The 20,631-nt window shown below is 37.4% G+C and overlaps 1 protein-coding gene across 4 annotated transcripts in view; it reads left to right on the forward strand.

Annotated features, from left to right (window-relative positions):
* PDE1A (phosphodiesterase 1A) overlaps positions 1 to 20,631 on the forward strand; it is a 198,337-nt gene that overhangs the window by 796 nt on the left and 176,910 nt on the right. For all 4 annotated transcript variants that reach the window (XM_030952806.1, XM_030952808.1, XM_030952804.1 and 1 more), the window contains exon 2: positions 7,670 to 7,802. The gene's annotated coding sequence lies outside the window, so the exon portion shown is untranslated. The remainder of the gene's footprint in view (positions 1 to 7,669; positions 7,803 to 20,631) is intronic.

Here is a 20,631-nt window from a genome sequence, read left to right on the forward strand (position 1 = left end):
AAGCAGGTTATGAAATACAGATACATTGCAGGAAGTCTTTGCAAGTATTTTCTGTTTCAAAGATAATTCAGGATTATATTGCGATGCCTATAATTGAGTGTTTCTTACCGTGTGCCCCTCTGTGCACTTGCTTTGTTTGAAATTATGTCAAATGTCTTGGTTCACTCCCTTGCTCTCATTTATGTAGGTGGAACCGATCATAAGTTCTGACTGTTGCTTCTGACAATATTAAAGTAACATAGAAGTACCCAAGGCTCATTGTTGAAAGGGGATTAATTTTGTGCTTGCTCCTTAGTTTCAGCTACCTGAATAAATTTCTGTTGTGAAATATTTTTGCGAAAAAAACCTATTGAATCAACAAATATAAAGATATGCTCCAGTATAGTGTACCTGAAAAATTAGTTTGCCTGAATCCCATTGGTACTAAGTTTTATGAGTTACTCTGCTGTTCATTTTGTCAGTGTCTTTGAATGGCTGATTTGAGCATTAAAAGAGATGGTGAGCGAATGCTTTTATATAGTCTTGAAGATTCTGATCATTTCACCACCTAACTATCCTAGGTTTATCATAATTTTTTTCAAGTTGATGTTGTGATTTAATCAAATGCTTTGGGGTTTTTTTTGTTGTTGTTTCTTTGTTTTGTTGTTGTTGGGGGTTTTGTTTGTTTGTTTTTTCCCCCAGCTGCTGATTTTTATGGAATTATGCGTCTGCATGTCTAGATGGGTTGCTTCTCTTTGTACACTGTGTTGGTCATACATAAAGAACTGTGCTGTGACATAGGTGCATTTAATTGATTAAGGAATATCTATGAATGTTTTGGATTTCTCCTCTGCTCAGTGGTGTGGCCTTGGCTCAAGAGGAGCAGGAGAGACTTGGAGTTCTGACCTTCAGTGTGGTGAACAAGTGGCCAGGAAGAACCAGGAAAAGCTGCTGTAGCTTAAAATCTGCAGTGTGCCCAAGTGCCAGAGCCTTTGGTTTTCATGAAGGGTGTAATGACTTGTGACCCAGATGACTTCACATAACACATAAGTTGCTAAATTCACGCTGCACTTTGTGATAGGTATTTGTCACCTGCTTCTGTAAGGACCCTGCCTCAGTGTAAGTAAGCAGCGCCATTTGTGCACACACCTTTTCTCACCTTTTTGATCCATAAACCCAGAGAACAGACTGAAGTTCATTCTAGTCTAACGTTGTCTTTGGTAGTGAGTTAAAATAACTCCCTGGCTCAGTGACTATATGGTTATTTTGAATCAGCTCTAGAAAGTCATGCCAGGAACTACACATAATAATTGTGAAACCCTTCCTTTTGCTGGAATTACTGCATCAAATTTGTACTTAATAGGGATTTTGAGTACTTTTCTCGCTATGCCCAGTTTTTTCTTTTCATCCCTCCTTTTTCTGCCAACTGTCTGATAGTGGTTTTGTGGAGCTGTGTACCCTGATTTTATTTTCCCCTGGGGAACATGGGGACAGCATACCTTTTTGTCTTTTATTAAATGCTTTCTGAGTGAGTTTATTAAGCCTTCTTCATTATCTCAAACCTCTCACACTCATCAGTAGTCATGTCTAGCTTTTACAGCAGTATCCAAACCTGTATCTTGTTTGGTGTTTGTTTTAATATTTCATTTCATAAAATATTTCATCTTATTTATCCTGTTTTTGTAAAGGGGATAAAAAGGAAAAAATCTAAAATATTGGCTTTTAAATTAGGACTATTTAAAATAAAGGAAACCAGTAGAATTATGGAAAAAGTTAGTATTACCATCAAGAAGCTATAGGAACGAAGTGGACAACTAGATTTTTCATATGTATTAGAAGACAGAAGCTAGGTCAGTAAGTTGGTATTAGATAAGAATATTTTATTTAATTATCTGATTAATATGGTACATACATAAAATTACTTTGTAATTTAAATTTAGAAAGCTAGTTGGAAAGGGCACCATCAAATACCATTTTACAGAATATATAAAATGTTTAATTAAGCAGTAAAGCAATATAAACCATCTGCTTCTGTTGAAAGAGTCAAGATGTTAGAAAGCCATTTCTTTTTAAATTAAAACATCTATGCATTTTTGATTGCTTTAAAATTAGCATTCAGTTTTCATAAGGACTTGCTTATTTTTTCCCTGCAGTGAAATATGCAATAACTGTTAATGAAGAGGACTTTGAACAGAAATTCTGTTCATTTACACATTTTGAACTTTATTTTAACATACCAATTTTTGTCAGTGAAGTTTCTTGTTCTTGGTAACAGTTTAAAGATCAAAAGCTGCAGTTTGATGCTTTCTGTACATTGTATGGTGGGTAATTTTTGAGGAATGGGGTTTTATTGGATTCCATTCATCAGCTGGGCCTTTTCCTGCAAACTATTTCCTTGATGCTCAGTAGCCGAAAGTGTCATGAGATACAGCTCTTTCAGGCCAGAGTGCTGCAGACTAGCTCGTCTTGCAGGCTGCTGAAGAGTCAACATGAAGTCCTAGAATCACGTAACTTGTGTCTCCTGGCAGGAGAAGGGGTGTGAGCAGACTGGAGATGTCTCTTCAGTCATTCCCAGTGGCAAAATTCCTGGGGAATCCTTGCACAAATGAAAGCCACCTGCCAAATCCAAACTAAAACCTAAACATTCAAAGGAGCTCACAAGGAATTCCATATCCTTGTTAGCAGGTTTTCAAAATCTGTAAATGGAGCATGGTGAATTGAACAGGCAAAGCTGTATTTGTCTGGAACTTCCAGGTTTATTTGGAGATTCTCTGATGCAGTTGGAAAGCTGTTTGCAGGGTGGTTTGTGCCAGTTTTGAAAAGATGAGGAGATAAAATGAGGTATAGCTGTGGGGGCAGAAGTTTCCTGTAACGTATTCTTCACAGTCTAGGAGTTTCTTTACAGACCTTGAACAAAAAATATGCTTTCTGTCTGATGTGGTCTGCCAGTTGTTGATTTTTGAATTCCTGGCTATGGTGTTATAAAGTGTTTTTTTCCCTTGTACGTTCCAGGGGCTTGCATCTCACTTTGTTTCCTAATAGCTTCACAGAAATCTTTATAATTGTTTTGATGCAAAGTTTTATATATACAGACACTGTTATAACAACACAGAGTGTTAACACCTGTGCTTTTGTACATCAAAATAGGACAAATAAGCTGTGAGATCTAATATTTTGCAGGATTTTCAGGCATATTAGGTGAAGAGACATTCAGAGATGACTTCACTATAGTCAGCTGAAAGGGTAAAAATGTTGACAGATTTGATTCCAACACCCTGTCTTCCCTTCCTCTGTAATGGCATAAGAGTTTTTCCTAATTCAGTAATAATTTAAGGATGGGGTGACTAATTTGTATGCAAATCCATAAACTTGACTGGGTCTTAAAAAGCTCCACATCTGCAGTGAGACCTCACATAGAGGGGCACGTAAACAGCAGCAGTGTAGCAGCTGGTGGAGCTATCTAAATATCCTTGAAGAACTTTTTATTAAAGAAAACAGAAATAAACCCCAAGATTACAGCTCTTCAAAAAGTCTAAATGAAAGCAGAAACTTTGAAAAATGATGATAGATGTGTCACATTGGAAAAGAGTGGCAGTCATCTGTCAATGTACAAGAAAAGGGCAAAAAAATGGAAAATGTTCCTAATATTCACAGTATTTAGTCAATATTTTATACAAGATGAACTTTCTGCTTCTCCTTGATTATTTAAACTTCCCTTTGGGGGTTTCAGAGTTTTAGCAGCCTGCTCTAATTCTGCTGACTTACTGCCACTTTGTGTGGTGCACTGGCCCCTTTTCAGCAATTCTGAGCTGTCTGGCACTGTTTGGAAACAAAACAAAGCATTCCTATTGCACTACAGAGATTTCCCATCTCCACAAACTGTATACTACAGCTATGCCCATGAAGAGAAAGTCCAGTTATTGACTTTAAGCTGATGATATGCGTTAGGACAAAATGAGACAAGTCTGTTTCTCCTGCTTCCTGCCTTCACTGCAAAGCTTTCTTGTTCCTTAATGTTAGGTCTGCTGGTGTGTGTGCATGTGTGGCTGGGTGACTTGCCCCAGGCCAAAACCCAGATTTTCTGCTCCCAGTTGATGGGTTTATACCTAGGTGCTGTGCTCTTTATGGAGTGCAGTTATTCCTGTAGACCCTTTAGTCCAAATCTAGCTACTTGGACTGGGAAAAGATGTGTTCACAGGAAGCGGAGACAAAAGTTAAAAAGGTGAAAGAAATCAGTGACTGGGCAAATTTGGTTGGAGGGAGGGATGTTTTGAGGCTAGGAGATAACAAGTCATGCTTGTTGAAGGCAGTGAAAGGCACTGATTGGTTATACTGGTTTAGTTATTTAAAGATTAGTACCTTTCTGTATTAATGCCTCAGGCTGTGATCTTTAGTCTCACTGATGAACATTTATTCACAAAAATAGCCTTGGACATCATCAGCATTATTCTTGTTAAGTGGGTGACTTCAGAGCAAGGTGTATGGTGTTATTTGCAGAGGGTTGGTGTACAAGTCTGTCAGAATTGCATTCTGTTTGTCTTTGTGCTTCAGTATTTCCTTATGACTGTTGCATTTCTTCTAACAGGAACCATAACACACAGCGTGTAGTGGAAACCATACGTCCTCAAATTATGTCTATGTGATTTCCTATATACTGTGGCAGCTTGTCTGCAGACTAGAAACACAACTGTTCTCACATAGGTCATTCTTTTGGTTTTATGTAATATTTTACTATTGAAGAATGAATCAGGTGTTCGACTGTTGTTGTCTGGGGAGCTGATGCTGTCCCTTCCACACTGCAAACAGGTAGAGGTTTATCCATTATTGATGTGTTCTAGAATAAAACACCAAATTGCACTTGGGTTCTGTGTTAACATGACCTCTTCAACCTATATTGTAGCTGTCTTAGCATGGGGGTTTTGCATTAGGTATCATGCTTAATTTGGTTCTGAAGGTGGCATTGTTAGGAAAAGCATTCATTTCCATTGGTATGTCATATACATTGCTTATACATCTGACTGTACAGGGTATTGTGGTTTAAGCCTTTGAGATAGTACAGAGAATTTAAAACTGATTTATTTGCATTCCTACTTTGTTTACATTGTATTTATTACTTCTGACGAAAAGAAAATGTTTAAACTCCCAGTGGATAAACCAAATACATTATTTTAAATTTCTTGTGATTCACATTCAGATATCTTTAATGAGCCTGAGGAATGACTGCCAACTAAACTTGCCTCATTAATTTAAAACTAATGTTTATAGCATTATATTTATCTGTATTCCTTTAAAATTGTTCCCTCTGCTCCTGTTACATTTATGATCCATAAACAGATTCTTAATTCATGCTTTGAATCATCATATAGTTAGTTATAACTTATATGCTGAAATTGTAATAAAGCAAAGATTTCTAAGGAACGGTGACTTTTAAAGCATCTATCAATTCCGTCAGCACTTGAGACCTTTGCCATAAACACGTGTGCTAAAGTCAAAACCCCACTGTTATAAACGCTCATTCTGGTTGCGGGGCTGGATCCTAAACTGCTTTCCTTATGGTGTGAACTGGTGTAATTTTATTAACTCCCTGGGAACTAACACAATGTCTTCTTCACAACCCTGGACAGCTTGTGTTATTTCAACTTCTTTACTAAGTGGTGTCTGAATTTCAAAAAATGCTTATGTTTGATTTTGACTGTTCTTGATTTATGTTTCATATGAAAAGTTGTTGTAAAATATGTTGTTTCTTATAAGCAAATTAAAAGGCTATTAGTAGCACTATTATGAATTAAATACTATTCAAGGAGGAAACTGTTCAGCACACACGGTCTCAGTTCTATGAGCACTTTGCATTCATGTGCATATGAAAATAAAACCAACCCAAACTATGATTACACTGAAGGGCTTATACTTCAAAAAACGAACAAACAAATATGTGCGTGAATGTTGGCAGAACTTTAATCTGTGCAATCAAGGTCATAGATTTAAATGCTACAGAAATGCCATAATGTATTCACTTGATGCAAGAATTTATCAGAATATGGTTGAAGCCAGTAACTGTGATTAATATTTATTATGTAAACTATCGTTCGTACATTGCAAATCAACATGCTTCAATCCTGATTGTCTTTGATATTTATTGTAGATATGTAAGCAGTTTTAAACTGTTTGGCATTTGCTCAAAAGTACCGGATTTACTAAGAGCTTTGTAGTTGTCTTTAGAGTAAACAACTTTACTCTCAGCATTCAAGCACTGCTGTTGTCTAAGCTGGCTGTGCTGGGGGATGGCAGGTGTGAGCCTGCCCTCCAGCAGCTCTGTCCTGCCCTGGGACCATGGCACAGCTGAGACATGGGGAGGAGGAGAGCAGTGCCAGTTTGAGTGGTCTTGCAGTGGGACCTGGGTCCCACATATGTAGGGGCATAGAATATAAGTAAATAAAGGTAGTATAGAAAGTAATCTTACCCCCTAAAGAGTTGCAGCTGAGCCAATTATTAAGGATTAGGAGCAGACCTGATTTTAACAGGCCACACCTGTAGCCAATAAGAGTGTTATAAAAGAGTGGATTGGATGGTTAAGGGGACTGGAATCAGTTGGCTACTGTGAGGACAAGGAAGAGTCAGTGCCTAAGGAGCTGCCTACAAGAAACATCAAGGAGGTACAAAACTCTAGCAACATGGAACCCTTGCAATGTAATGACAATAGAACTCTTGCACTATAATGACAACACACATAGGCTCAGTTCCTACCTGGATTTGCTTCTGTGTTCCAGGTGGGACTGAGCCACTTGTCTGAACTGGGCTGTAGCGCAGAGGTGCTGGGCTCACCCAATTGCACTGAACTCAGCAGCACAGTAGGTTATAGAAGAGCACTGGATCAGAAAGTACCAGGCTCAGTTGAAAGGGATGTTTTTCCACTATTATCTCCTATGAAGGGAGAAAACATGGAACTCATCTCAGCTAGGGTGCAGCAATTTAATGCTCAGATCCCTCTGCTTTCACTCCATGCCATGCACCTTACAAAGCAAAGCTCTCAGAAGAGCTGCCTTGGTCTGGTATAAGAATATTGGCTTTGGCTTAGCCCCAGGCAAAACAGTCTGCTGGACTAGCTGCAGTAAGAGCTTGGAGCTGCAAAGTTACCCTGCTGGAGGTAGGATAGTGGGTTGGCTCTTGTGGCTGCTGATTTCTTAAGGAGCTCAATACAGAAGTGGTTTAGTATCATAGAACTAAGTTGGAAAAGACATCCAAGATCATGGAGTCTAACAGCAAATTTTTCCTAATATCCAGTGTAAATCTTCCATGGCATAACTTATGGCTGTGGAGGGATAGAATGTAAGAAAATAGTGCAGAAGGTAATCTCACATCTGAGGAGTTGCAGCTGTACTAATCACCAAAGGTCAGGAACAAGCCTGCCCTTAATAGGCCACAGCTGTGTCCAATAAGACGAGTGCTACAAAAGAGTGGGTTAGCTGGGTGAGGGCAGAGATGAAGTTTGTTGGCTGTGCTGTGAGGAGAGATGGGGTTTGTTGGCTGTGAAGAAGGAGTCAGTGCTGTGAGGAGTTGCCCATGACAAATCACCAAGAAGGTATGGGAACTTTTGAAATAAGGGGACAACATAGGGCTATTTTCTTTGGCCCTCTCATTTGTTACTTGGGAGAAGAGACTGACCCCTACCTCTCTTACACCCTCCTTTCAGGTAGTTGGAGAGCGATAAGGCTACTGAGCCTTCTTTTTGCCAGGCTGAACAACTCCAATTTCCTCAGTCACTCCTCAGAAAACTTCTGCTCCAGATCTTTCACCATCCTCATTGCCCTTCTCTGGACACACAGGTCAGAATAATTACTCACTTTATTTGTTTGATCTTATTTTGTATAGGATGTTTCCATAAAATGATTTCAATCACAGACTAAATATAAATGTAATTTTTGATGGTGTATTGAGGGATGCAGTATTTTAAGGATTGGAGAGAATGTTGACTGAAACCCTTTGACATAAAATACACAGCTACCAAAAGGGGTTCTCCCTGAACAAACTTAAATTGGTAGCTATTTTTTAATAATATTATTTTTCAAAAATTTATCTTCCAAGCATGCTAAAAAACCCTAAACACCATTATTTACCCAGCCTGTGGAGACCTGTAGTACCTATGAAAGATACAAGGCAGTTCATATGAATTGTAGGCTAATTGAGCTTTGTAGAAGGTTGTAAATTAATTTTGTGTTTGAAAACCTAGGTGATGTTATATGCAATATTTGGCAGTACTTTCCAACCCATAATAAGGGGCACTAGCTTGTTTTACTAATAGCTAAAACTAAAAGAAGCCTTAACTGCATTAGTAATGAAAATCTGTGATATAATTATCCATGTAATTTTGCACTGAAGAATAAAGAAAGGAAAATATGACATAATGTATTTATTTCTATTTGTCTTGGTTCTTACTAATATAAGGTAATTAAAAAAAGAAACTATTAGAATCTAGTTCCTCTAAGTCTGTAGTTCTATTAGCTGATTGAATTCTGGCATATAGGTATTAAAATCCCAAGAGACTGCCTGATGCCATTCGACATGTTTTTTAGACAGTGCCACTGTGTGAGAGATTGTACAGCCAGGGTTCTGTGCTCAGCCAAGGAATTTAAGGAAGACTGAGATAGTGAACGTGTCAGACTCTACTCATTGTACCTTTTCCCTCTATGGGCCATTCACTCAGGGTTGGACTCAATCATCCTAGTGGATCCCAACACAGAGTACTCTGTGATTCTGCGACTTTGCAGAGGATGACTATGAAACCAGCCTTAGCAATGCCCCATGGACATTGCAAGGAAAAAATGTTAGATGAAAAATATTAACTGTTCTGGAAAGGACTTAATAGGCCTCTTAATCTAGTGATGTGCTAAATGTTTAGGTTTGTTTTTCAAAGTAAAACATATTTAAATTGAGGACTGTGGAGCAAACCAAGAGTGTGAATCCTAGCATTAGGAAGTGAGGGAAGCATGAGTGATTTTTTTTTTTGTATTTCTGTCAATGACAGATTCTACTCTATGGGTTTATTTTGGTTGTATCATGTATATGCAGTTCTGCTAATTGCATATATGTAATTGTCAGGTTTATAGGTAATGCTTTATTTGTCCTAGAAGAGGCTGTCATATCTAAAATATATTTTTCTCATGGTAAAGCTCTGTGTTCTCCAATGAGTGGGAAACAAAAGAATATAAAAACACGGGGTTGGGAAAGTGCTGGATTTGCATAGGGATTTTATGCATTTAAAATTTGTGGATTTTTTTTTTCAGTTTGTTTCTTTTGTTTTAGCAGTTTATAGAAAATGAAATGAAACAATTTGTTGTGAAATTCTTATATGCCTTGTCAAAACTGCTGCTGCTATTATATGGAAGAAGAGGTACTAAACATTTACATGGAGCTGCTCATGGCATTGTGTCAGGGACAGTATCCTGAGATTCACAATATGGGTTCCCTTTGCTTAGGGAGGAAAAACTGTGGTAGTCTTTCTTGGTTCAGCCTACTGGCCCATCCATGCTGCTTCAGCTTGGCTTCTCTGGTATACTTGGTGGGAAAAGAATGGCTTGGGCTTCTGAGTGGAAGGCAAGAATATGTCCTCCATTATTGTGGCTTTTAATGCAATTTTCACTAATTGATGGCAAAGTTGTCCATCCACCCACACACTTTTTATGCCCTGCTTTAGTTATTGTGGAGCATTTAAAAATCTACTTGCATGTTCTCATGCTTGTATCAGTGGGGAGAACATCTACTGACCTGGATCAAGGAAGATCAAACTCCAGGTTGCTGTGAGTTCTACTTGAATTACTGAAACAACATTAAGGTGTTCATGGGGAAAGAGATATTTTACATATATGTAAGGTATTCATTTAGGTATTGAAAAGAATCTCCTTTTTTAATATACAGATAGAGGATTCACTTCTAAGCTTAGTTTTGGATTTTTAAAATATCTCAAAATGGATTTCATGTAATGTTTTCCTTCCTTTACACTTCAGTGTGAAGTTACATATGTAATTACATAATATTTGGATCTTATGATTGTTATATGGAACAGCAAAATTTACTACACTGATTTAAGAATTTGATACGTACAAACACATAGACCTATTTAACTGGGAATGTGATTTTTGTTTTTGATGAGCAGTGAACTTTTTTTTGGAAGATAACTTAAGTAGGATGTTGGCACTTACAAATGACCTATGCAATCTTTTATGATTCCAAGTTTGTGTCAGAGGTAAGACACTAGAGGGAGCCCGTATCACAATTGTCTGCGCTGAGAGAAATGGCTTCACAAAGACAAAACTATTTCTACTAATGAGTAATTTAAAGAGAAATTTCTTATGGCTTTGTGATACAAAAGAAACTATCACAGTATTATAGCACACTTAGTTGAAAGCATTTTTGGCAGTCTTTCAATTCATAAAGGCAGTTCTCCCTTACGACTCTCTGCATTTTTTGAGTACTATGTAAAGAGTACAATAGAGGAATCTGTTCTGGTGCTTACGTAATAGAAAACAATTTATGGCTGTTCTCTTTTAAAGAACTCTCAAGACCCTGTGAGTGCAGTAACACAGAGGAAAAGTTTGAGTACGTGTGTGTTGAGGCATTCTGCTTGTTCAGGCTGCACGGAGACATGAGATTTTTGTGATCTGCTAGAAGACAAGATTTTACCATTATTTGTGAATGCCTGTATGTTGCAAGTAACTTCCTGCCATGTGTCAGTGAGCACATAAAAGATGGCTCCTGCAGCAATAAGCAGCAACGTGTGCCAGCCCCTGGGCAAAGGACCTTGTGAAATGCTGCAGCAGCCCAGGGGTCATGGCTATAGCAATTATTTAACTGCAGTCTTTAACCTTTTGATTGCAGTTTTCCCTTCACTAAATAAAGTGGCTTTAGAATTTAGCAAGGTTTTTGTCCAAGACAGTTTGCTTAAGGCTGCACCTGCAGTGCATGATGTTGTTTCCATCCTGTGCCTATGCTTCCTGCCCGTGATACTTTCAGGTGGTAGTGCTGACCCAGTCTCCTCCTGTTATATAGTCAATATAACACTCAAATCCACAAGATGGGAAGGATTACCAGTTTCAGTCTGGATGCAACTGGGCTCACTCGAACTGAGAGTGCAAGTCTGGATGAGATTTAAAACAGTCTTTAATTTTAACTTCCCAGCCTTATATTCACTGTGCTGAATACTTCAGTTCAAGGAACTGGAAGATGTAATGTTTTCAAAATTTCTATTCATAAAGGATAGTTGAGAATGTGTTGTTTTGATAAAATGCAGTATTTATTAATTCTCAGGGGCAACTTCCGTATTTCATGTAGCAATTCACAAGGAATTCAATACTGAAGACCTTCAATATCCTAATTGCACTTTGTTTAGCCTCTTATTTAAAAAATGTTGGAGCTAAATCCATCAAAATCTGTTTACAAAGATAGTATTCAGTATTAACTGCTTTTTACTTCCATTCAGGTCCCTTTGTCATGCTTCTAACAGCAAGCATTTTTTTCAACACTGCATTAGCAAATGATTATGTAAGTGTGTGCTGCAACTTATTCACAGGGTAGGTAGTATCAACATTGTATTTACAATTCAAATAGGAGCAGAGATGTATGTAATTTATGAGGACACCCCCTCTCCATCCATCTGTTAAGTGTGCTCTTAGAATCCTCTAGCAGAAAGCACTAACCCAAACATCTTTCCTCAGCATGGATACCGTTTGTCACTATGCACTACACATGATTTGCTATGGACTGGTTTTCCTGGACTATTGTGGTTTTGTCCTTCTGAACACAAGGAATGTTTTTAGATCTTTGCTAAGATTAGTAGAAAATTGCTCCTAATAATTATAAATCTCAGTTGCTTGTACAATTTTTTAAAATTAGCAGCTCTTATGGATGTTTGTGTATGTGTTTTAATATATCAAAGTATATTAATGGAAGACTGTATACATGCAGTGCAAAACTACTATTAATATTGTTTTCATGGTTTGAAGAGTAGTCAGTGCTTTTTCTAAAGCTCTCTGTCCATAGCACAGAATGAACACAGAACTGGTAATTTTACGAGACCACAGAACTGGTCTTTGTGGTGCTTAGTATGGATGTACAGAAAGGTTTTAAGTATCTGCCAGCTGAATTTTCCCAACACACCTTTCAAGCAAAAGGATATTTCTATTCCCATTTTGAAACTGGCAAGTATGACATTCAGATCAATACTGCAGTAATGAGCAACTTCATGTACACCTTTTAGGAAAAGAAAAGCAAAAACTTCTTAGCCTTCTGAAACTGAATGTGAAGTCTAGATGCATGTCTTTCCAGCACTCCTGTTTTCCTGAAGGTCTGTGACATCAGTACTTCCTTACCCATTGGAATAAAAAGAAGCTGAATTATTTTAAACAGTAGGGATGTAGTTCTTCTGATGCAATTTTCTTTCTTATTAAAACAGGCTAGGGTACATTATCATACAGCAAATAGGCAGCAGATTTGGGAGGTAATTCCCACTTCAGAAGTACAGTGATAAGCAGCTAGAGACAGAAGGACTTCTTAAAGTCTTTATGTAACACAGAGACACCAAGAAGAGAAAATAGTCCCAGGTTTGTAGGCTACTTGCAGCTTAACAAGCTGTCATGTTAGGAAATCTTTATGACTCCCCTCTACTTTTCCATTACCAAAATAATGTGTTGGCCCACAGAGGCTTGTGAATCCCAGTTTGATTTTTGTCAGTTCCCTGCCTTCTCAGTGTTCACTTACCCGCTGTCTTGGGGAGTTTGGCTCTAAAAGGCACTCCCTGTTCAAGTAGCTATTTCTATTGGATGTGGAGCATGACAAGCTCAAATTGGGGGAAGTTTCTCACTGAGGGACTGGCTGTGGACGTAATGTTCTAAGTGTTTTTCAGACAACAGTTGACCTGGCTGGGGTTGATGTATTAAACAGTGTTCAGGTGTTGGTGAAAGGCTGTACTTGCCAGATCTCAGAAATTCAACTTGAGAATCTGGGAAAATACCAACTTGTGGATCTCAGAATTTTCCCAGTATCTGGAGATGAAGATTTCTGCACAGGACAGAACTAACAACCCAAAAATAGTGAGGTACTGAGGTTAAATAGCTGTGAAAATCTTCTGAAAGCTTAATTTGGAGGAACAAAGCTATTTACTTGTTTGAATGATTGACAATTCAATCACTAGTAATTCACAAGTTTCCATTAGACTGAATGAAGAAGATGCTAGTCCTGCATCACAGTGATGCATTTGGAAGATAATTCTAGCTTTCTATAATTGTTTACATGAATAACAAGGTTGAAGGAAAATAACTGAAAACTAATTGGTGTCTCTGCTTCCAGCCATGTATGCAATTCTATTTTAAGATAAAAATTTTGAAGTGCCCTTAAAACAGAAAATTCTTACATTTTTGTGTTAAAGGTGATTGTTAACCTGCAGAAGTAAACCATGGCAGGGTTTTTCCACTTACCACAAAGGGGTGATGGTGGTGTGTGTCAAGTCCCAAACACTTGCCTGCTTGTTCCATGTGGTTTCCAGTCCATCATGTAAAGAACAAAACTCATTATTATGGCATTTCTTTTGAATTTGTGAGTACTCTGAGAAATATTTTATTTGCATTCTCTTTTCTATGTGAAATATGTGAAAGGGTGGAGCTGCAACAGTAATAAGAGACCTCTTGGTAGAACCTTATGTTATTATAGCTAGTTGTCTTGACCTGAAGATGTGTAATAATACATCACTGGAAATCTGTACTTAAGGATCACTACAGAAACATGTTTGGTGGAAATAGATATCCTGTGCCCTTATTGCCTTGTGTAGTAATTGGAAAGTTTATGGGCTTGAGTTTGTTTGGCTGGACTTTGATGAAGGATTTTGTGTGGATTGTTTTTTTCTTTTTTTTTTTCTAATACTACTATGAGTAAACACAACTTCTCAAGAATGGGCTGTGTTTAGAGAAGGGCAGTGTGCTGGCCAGAATGCCTGAGGTATTGGATAAACAGATGATGAGCTTTGTCCAGCCTCTGTCTTATTCTGGATGATTCACAAACTAGTGACAAGATTTAGTGAAGGATTTTGTTTAATCCAAGTGATGAGGACACGTTTCCACAATAAAAGGACTGCATTTCAGGGGCTGTGTGAATATAGCTTGATGTTTTCACTGTATGTCTATAATAAAATATTAAATTCCTAATAATATACTTATTTTAAACATTTTTCTACTCTGTTTATTATCTATTTTGGGGAAATATTGTTTTGTTGCTGATGCCAGTATAATTGTGAAGATATCTGATCAAGTAAATTACATTACACGACATTATTTTTTAAAAATTTTATTTTAATTAAAAAATTATTTTAATTTTAATTTTATTTTAATTTTTTAAATTTTATTCTAATTTATTTTTATTTTATTTTCATTTTCTTTATTTTTATTTTTAATTTTTATTTATTTTATTTTTATTTTTAATTATTTTCATTTTTTATTTTATTATATTATAGAGGTATACAAAATAAATGTCAATGAAATATGGTTCATTTAGAGTTGTTTCATATTTTGTGAGGAATTAGGAAGCTAATACTGGTGATTTGGATCTGAGTAACCCATTTGGTCCATCCTAAGAAGTTTATAAGGTAATTGTGCTTTCCTCTTAATTCTTTATACAATATGTGGCCTTGATTATCTTTAGGCAGATGCATTCTGGAGACTGTTATATTTTCCTGAACAGTAATTTATTTCTTGCTGTATAAAACCAAAATTCTATGGTCTGAGTGAACAGGAGTATCATCATCAAAACTAAAGTTACCTTAAGCCAGAGGGATGAATCTGTAAAAGAGAGATGGCGAAGAAGGGGTGAACATGAAGTTGGGAACTTGCAAGAGTAAGTTTTGGAGGATGTCCTCTGTGATTCTAACAAACTTAGAGTGCAAAGGAGCCTGGCAGGAGCCTTGTCTTGACACTACTATTTTGGCTGGCTTGCACCATATTAGCTGATGAACCAGAGTTTGCTTTCTCTTCTCTGCCTTCTCCAGCTGCAGTGTACGGAATTGGCTTCTGTATTTCAACCCTTTGTTTGAAATAATGAGGTTTTAGTGTGGAAGAAGAGATGATGTACTTAATTAGAAAATAAGAAGTGGATGTTTTGTTCTTATAATGCTACATGTCCTCAATTTCAGACTTGGGATGACTTGCAGTATTTTGAAGCTGGACAGTAATTTTTTTGATTGCTAAACGACATTTTGATAAGTTTTTCTTGTCTAGTCTGTGTATTATTCAGTTCAGAAGTCATCTGGTAGTTTTATGTTTTGAACTGTCTGCTGTTCTACCTTATATTACAGAATCACTGGGTTGGGAGAGGCTTTCAAGATCATTGAGTCCAACCCATGCCCTAACACCTCAACTAAGCCTGAGTGCCACATCCAGGGATGGTGACTCCACCACCCTGTTAAGTTATTCAACTTAGGAGGTTCTGTGACTGTTTTGAAAATGAAATTGTTCTGATTATTGAAAATATTTACTTTCCTGTTTAAGAAACAAAGACCCACTCCTGCTAAATGATGAACAGCTTTCATTGTCCTAATGACTTTTCATGTCTTAAATTGTGAGGAATACTTGAGTGAATGCTCTTTAAAGGTAATTTCAGATTTCTGTGAGCATGAACTCCTCTCTATGCATAACAGTAACAGTTAGCTTAGGCAATGTGGTTAGCAAATACTCTGAATCTCTGGCAACACCAGTATGACTAATGGGCTCAAAAAGATAGCTGATTTTTATTCCCTCATGTGGGATCTTGATTCTACTAGATAAAGTATCCTATTTACAGGATTTGACCAAAACATTTTAATATAGTCTAAACCTTAACATTAAGTAATGTGTAATATTTTATAATCATCATCTTATGTCCCAAGTGCTAATACTGGCAGGTGAATTCTCCACTGCCATATGTAGCAAATATCCTATTTTTACTTAGGCAATCAAAGGTTATATGTTTTTTCCAAATATTTGTTAGCCATATGCATTTTATATAGTCACTTATTTTCTTATAAATGCTCAGGGAACACTGCAAAAACTGACGGATTGTCTTAAAAGTATATATTTCTTTGCCTAGTTTAAACATTAATTGTTCACTTTAGAAAAATTCATGTTACATGTAAGTCTGACTTTCAAAACTCTTTCAGAATCTTGCATATTCAAAGATGAGTAAGAGCTATGTCTAGCATTTCTCTTGTCAGATAGTGTCATAGTTTCTCCTTTATATAAGTCAATTCCAGAAGCTAATTAATAATTTTTGCAAATTAAACTGGTAGAGGGTACTGATGAATGATATTCCAGTGCTGATTAACAGCATGGTCTAAGGTTACTTGATTAAATGTGTTCTGTGCTTGTTTAGAAAGGACAGATACTGTGTCACTTGCAGCCTGAGCAAATTGCTAGTCAGACCATTGTTCTGTTTTTCAAAAAGCAATCATGAGAGATAAAGCCTGATTTTTTCATTATGTTGCAAGTGAGATTAATGTACATGTAGAAATGGAGAAAGTGCTTTCTTTAGAGACTCCAGCACTGCCTAGCAAGTATAAATAAGTGGTATGTATGCAAGTTCAGCCTCAAACTATGGATAATTTAGTCTTGACTTGATCTCTTTGTGTTGCCGTTCTAAAAATAGAATTAATCTATTAAAGATGCTGAATGCAAGCAGTCTTTATCCTTTTATTCACTGGTATAATGCATTAGAGAATCATACTGGATATAAAAAGTAGAATATTTAGTGATACATATGTATACGAATCTATGTGTACATGTGCATTTGCACATATATAACTGTACATAGGATAGACAACTGCATACTTGGTGTCCTCTGCTTTTTGTGGAGTTGTTGATACTTTTATCCAAAGAAGATCCTATTTTTTAACTCTAGTGTCACTTGTCATATCATTTTGGATGGATAGTTGTTCCTAAATATTACTTGATGCCAATAGGCCTTGCAACACCCTGTACAGAGCTGTGACGGGATGGGTGCAGGTTTAACAAGAGTAACCACAGCAACAGGTGTGTGTTTCTGTAGATACAGTTGCAATCACAGGCAAGTTCATGTTCACAGAGTGGTGCAGCAGAGAACAGAAGAGGGCTGAAATTAGGAGACGAGGAGTGCTGCATTAGATGTTACAGGTGACAGGAATATATAGATGTTTAATTTGCTTCTTTTCTTTAAGTGCTGAAATGATAAAGGCTATTTTGTTATTTTAGAGTTAAAAAATAATTTTTTACCTGTGAAATGCAGCTGTATTTCTATCATGGATTTATGGACATTTACATTTACTGTTTCATTCTTAATAGGATTGGTCTGTTCCTCTATATTAGTTGACTTTTGTACACCATGTACAGTTCTGCAACTCAGAAGAAAAAAGTGGGTATCATGAAACCATTCCACAAAATTTGCCCTTTTTGATTAATACACAGGTTATATTTAGTTTTGCAAAGCACTTTTAGGTGTGCCGTTTTGCCCCGGGGTTGAGTGACTGTAATGTTGTGTATTGTGTGTTGTATGGCAATATTAGTCGAAACTTGCATTTTTTTAAAATGGGAACTGTCTACCATTTAGAACACCTTTGTACTGGGCTGGTGAGATTAAAATTCTGGGAGAAACCAGGGCCACTTTTATTATTAACCCTTGAATGAGAATGAGTGGGGTGAAGATGGGGAGAAAACCTGTGCGTAGACAGGTGGGAGAAGACAGGCCACTTTTTCACTGAAGAACCAGATACCAATAGTTTTATAATCTGGAAAGGATATGTAGATTTAGTGCCTTTAGCTGCTAATTCTTTTGCCTACTGAGTGCCAGGTGGATGCTATAATGTTGATATCACTTTATAAAAGGAGAAACTTCCAGTTGGAAGTAAATGCCATTGTCAGTTAGAGAATGGGAAGAAATGGGGATATAACTATCCATGAGTTTTGAACACATGCATTTCCTTGAAGGTGCTGCCTTTCATTGTCCAAGTAGGGGCATTGCAGCATTCCTGCTTGAGTCAATGTTGTAGAGCTCAGTACTGGCTGTAAATGCCTTTTGCATCCTTTTCAAAGGCAGGTTGCTCTAAAACCAGACACTTATACTAGTAATTCTTCCTGTTTTCTTTCATGTTTAATACTGAATATGTAACTGAATTCCATTCAAGACACAGAGCTGAAATATAAGAAATTCTGGGATCCAAATTCAGTGTTACGAATATCTATAATGTCAAGTATTCGAAGGATTTAATTAAATCCTTATGCATAGTTGAATACCTCCTGAATTTCATTTCAGTTGCAATCAAGCATCTGCAAATGGAGTTGGTGTAATCGCAGGTTTTGTGACATTTTATAAAGGATTTTTTTAGCAGTCTAAATCAGCTACAAGGTTTGAGAATACTTCTTCATTGCAGCTCTCCAAGTTCAGTAGAACAAGATGAGTTTTATTTCACAAGAAGTCAAGTTGATAGGATGTTTTAGGAGAGGAAATCATTCAGGAAAAGTTGTTCAAGGAGTAAAAGATCCTAAAGTTGTCATTCAGCAATAATCAAACAAAGTTAAGATTTGATGTTTGAGATTTTTGTGCTTTTCTGCAACTGAAAGGAATCAGACTCACATTTCCATTTCCTTGGGGAGCTGTGGGCTCTGAAGTGCTTGTATCTTTTAAACAAGCCACGCATCTCCAAAAAAGGCAAAAATGTCACAGGAATGACATTTTAACATAAGCTGTGTTTTTCTGCATTAAAGTTTCTCATGGAACGGCACAAGTTCTCTTACCCGCACCCTCTTATGGTAGAAATAGACAGTTTTGCATAACCACTTCTGCATGCTAAGTTACATTGGTCTTGAATGCAGATAAAAATATGACTACATAAGAAATAGAATTCAAGAAATTGGATTGTGCTCTTTGGTCAATAATGAAATTGAAAAGCTTTGCTTGCAGATATGTCCAAATGATGTGGAACTGATGCGGTTCAAATGTGGTTAGTTTCCCTGAGGAACCCTGAGCAATGATGATGCCTCAGAGAGATGATGTGAAAGAGTGGCTGTACCATGAAAATATATTGAAAAGGCAATGAAATGAAAGGATCTGCAGTTTGAATTGTTACTTTCTTTTATGCATCAAGGTTTTTTCACTGATTAATTCACTCCCCAGCTATGATTCATTTAATAGCATACCCAGCCACTGCTTTCGTGTTTTGGAACACTGACTGCAGAGCTACTATTTTGGTCTCCAGAGCAGGCTTTCTGTTCTGTGAAGTGTGCACCATTTATACCAAGTTTCACCTCTAGAAAGGCAAGAACAGTGTTACTTTTCACTACAGTAAACTGATGTGCTTAAAGAAGATCACAAGCACTCCTCTATAACTGAAGATGTTTTACTGGACCAAGTATTTCTGATGTTAATGACTAGGGAAATTGTGGTCTATTTTACAGCACATCCTTGTTGAGGATAGAAGATGTGCATGGCTACAGTTTCCCTTCAGAGTGTTTGACTTAGACTATGTCTCTAAATTCAACGTTTTTAAGCCAGGCTTTTATTAAAAAGAGAGATCCTGCCTTCCCTTTCATCCTCTGCCATGCATTTTGTCCTGTCCTTGGAGCTGTTGCCAAGGGAGCACGCAGTATGCTGGAGCAAGGAACTATGCTGATTGAAAGTGAACCACATTTTGTGGTTTTCTTTTTACTTCTTAGTTCCATCCAAATGAGTTTCCTGACAAACTCACCATGCAGCTGCACAAATGCTGGCACTAAGACAAGGGAAGCAGCAGTTTGGCACGGCTTAGGGGATGGGGAAGGAGCTTGCTCCTTTGGGTAGCTGTGTGCTCCATTGAAGCACATGCCTTGTTTTCTGCCATTAAAGAATGGAAGTGGAGTGGTTGCACTTGTTATGACTGTTATCACTTATGTCTGGGGTCCTTCAGTGGGTTGGGAGTGTCTCTCACCTTTTCTAGTGTCACTGCTCTGCTTTCCCTGGGGGGTCCATTATACCAGGGCTCTTTGGCTGAGGCACAGTGAAGCAAGGCAGTTGAAAGCTTCTTTTCCTGAAAGTAAAGATCTGTTGTCGCTGTGTGAGGGGAAGAGGCATCTGGTGTGCACAGGCATTTTACCTCATTCCTGCAGCAACAGCCACTCACAGTGATGCTGAGGAGCTTCGAATGAGAGAGAGAAAGCAAGCTGGCCTCCAAGAGAGATAAGCTCTGCTATTAATGGTATTGCAGATACCATTTTTCATTTATTTCAGTAGTTCAGTCATTGGCTGCTAATACACATATTTCTTATATTAGACATTTTTCTTGCCTGCTGATTATTGCTCTTTGCCATAGTCAGAAAACTTTTATTCTAAAAGTATCCAGCTCTTAAAGGAAACAATTTAATGCTTGTGTTCTAGGCATACAAATTATCTTCCACAGCCCAAGATGCACATTTGAGTTAGGCCTCTCAGTAAGGATTGCTGTTGCTCCTCCTTTGTTCAGAAGTAGTTTATCCCAACTCATTGATTTGCTTAGTGGGATTTTAGTTTTGTGGTGACATATCAGTAGCTTTTAGGAGTGACAAATACAGATACAAGCAAGATCCAACAGAGCTGTAGCCTGTCTATTTTTAAAAACCATTTCTTAGCCAATCCCAGCACTCAAACTGATAGCCTCCA

The sequence above is a fragment of the Camarhynchus parvulus genome, chromosome 7 (assembly GCF_901933205.1).
Source record: "Camarhynchus parvulus chromosome 7, STF_HiC, whole genome shotgun sequence".
Classification (NCBI taxonomy): Eukaryota; Metazoa; Chordata; class Aves; order Passeriformes; family Thraupidae; genus Camarhynchus; species Camarhynchus parvulus.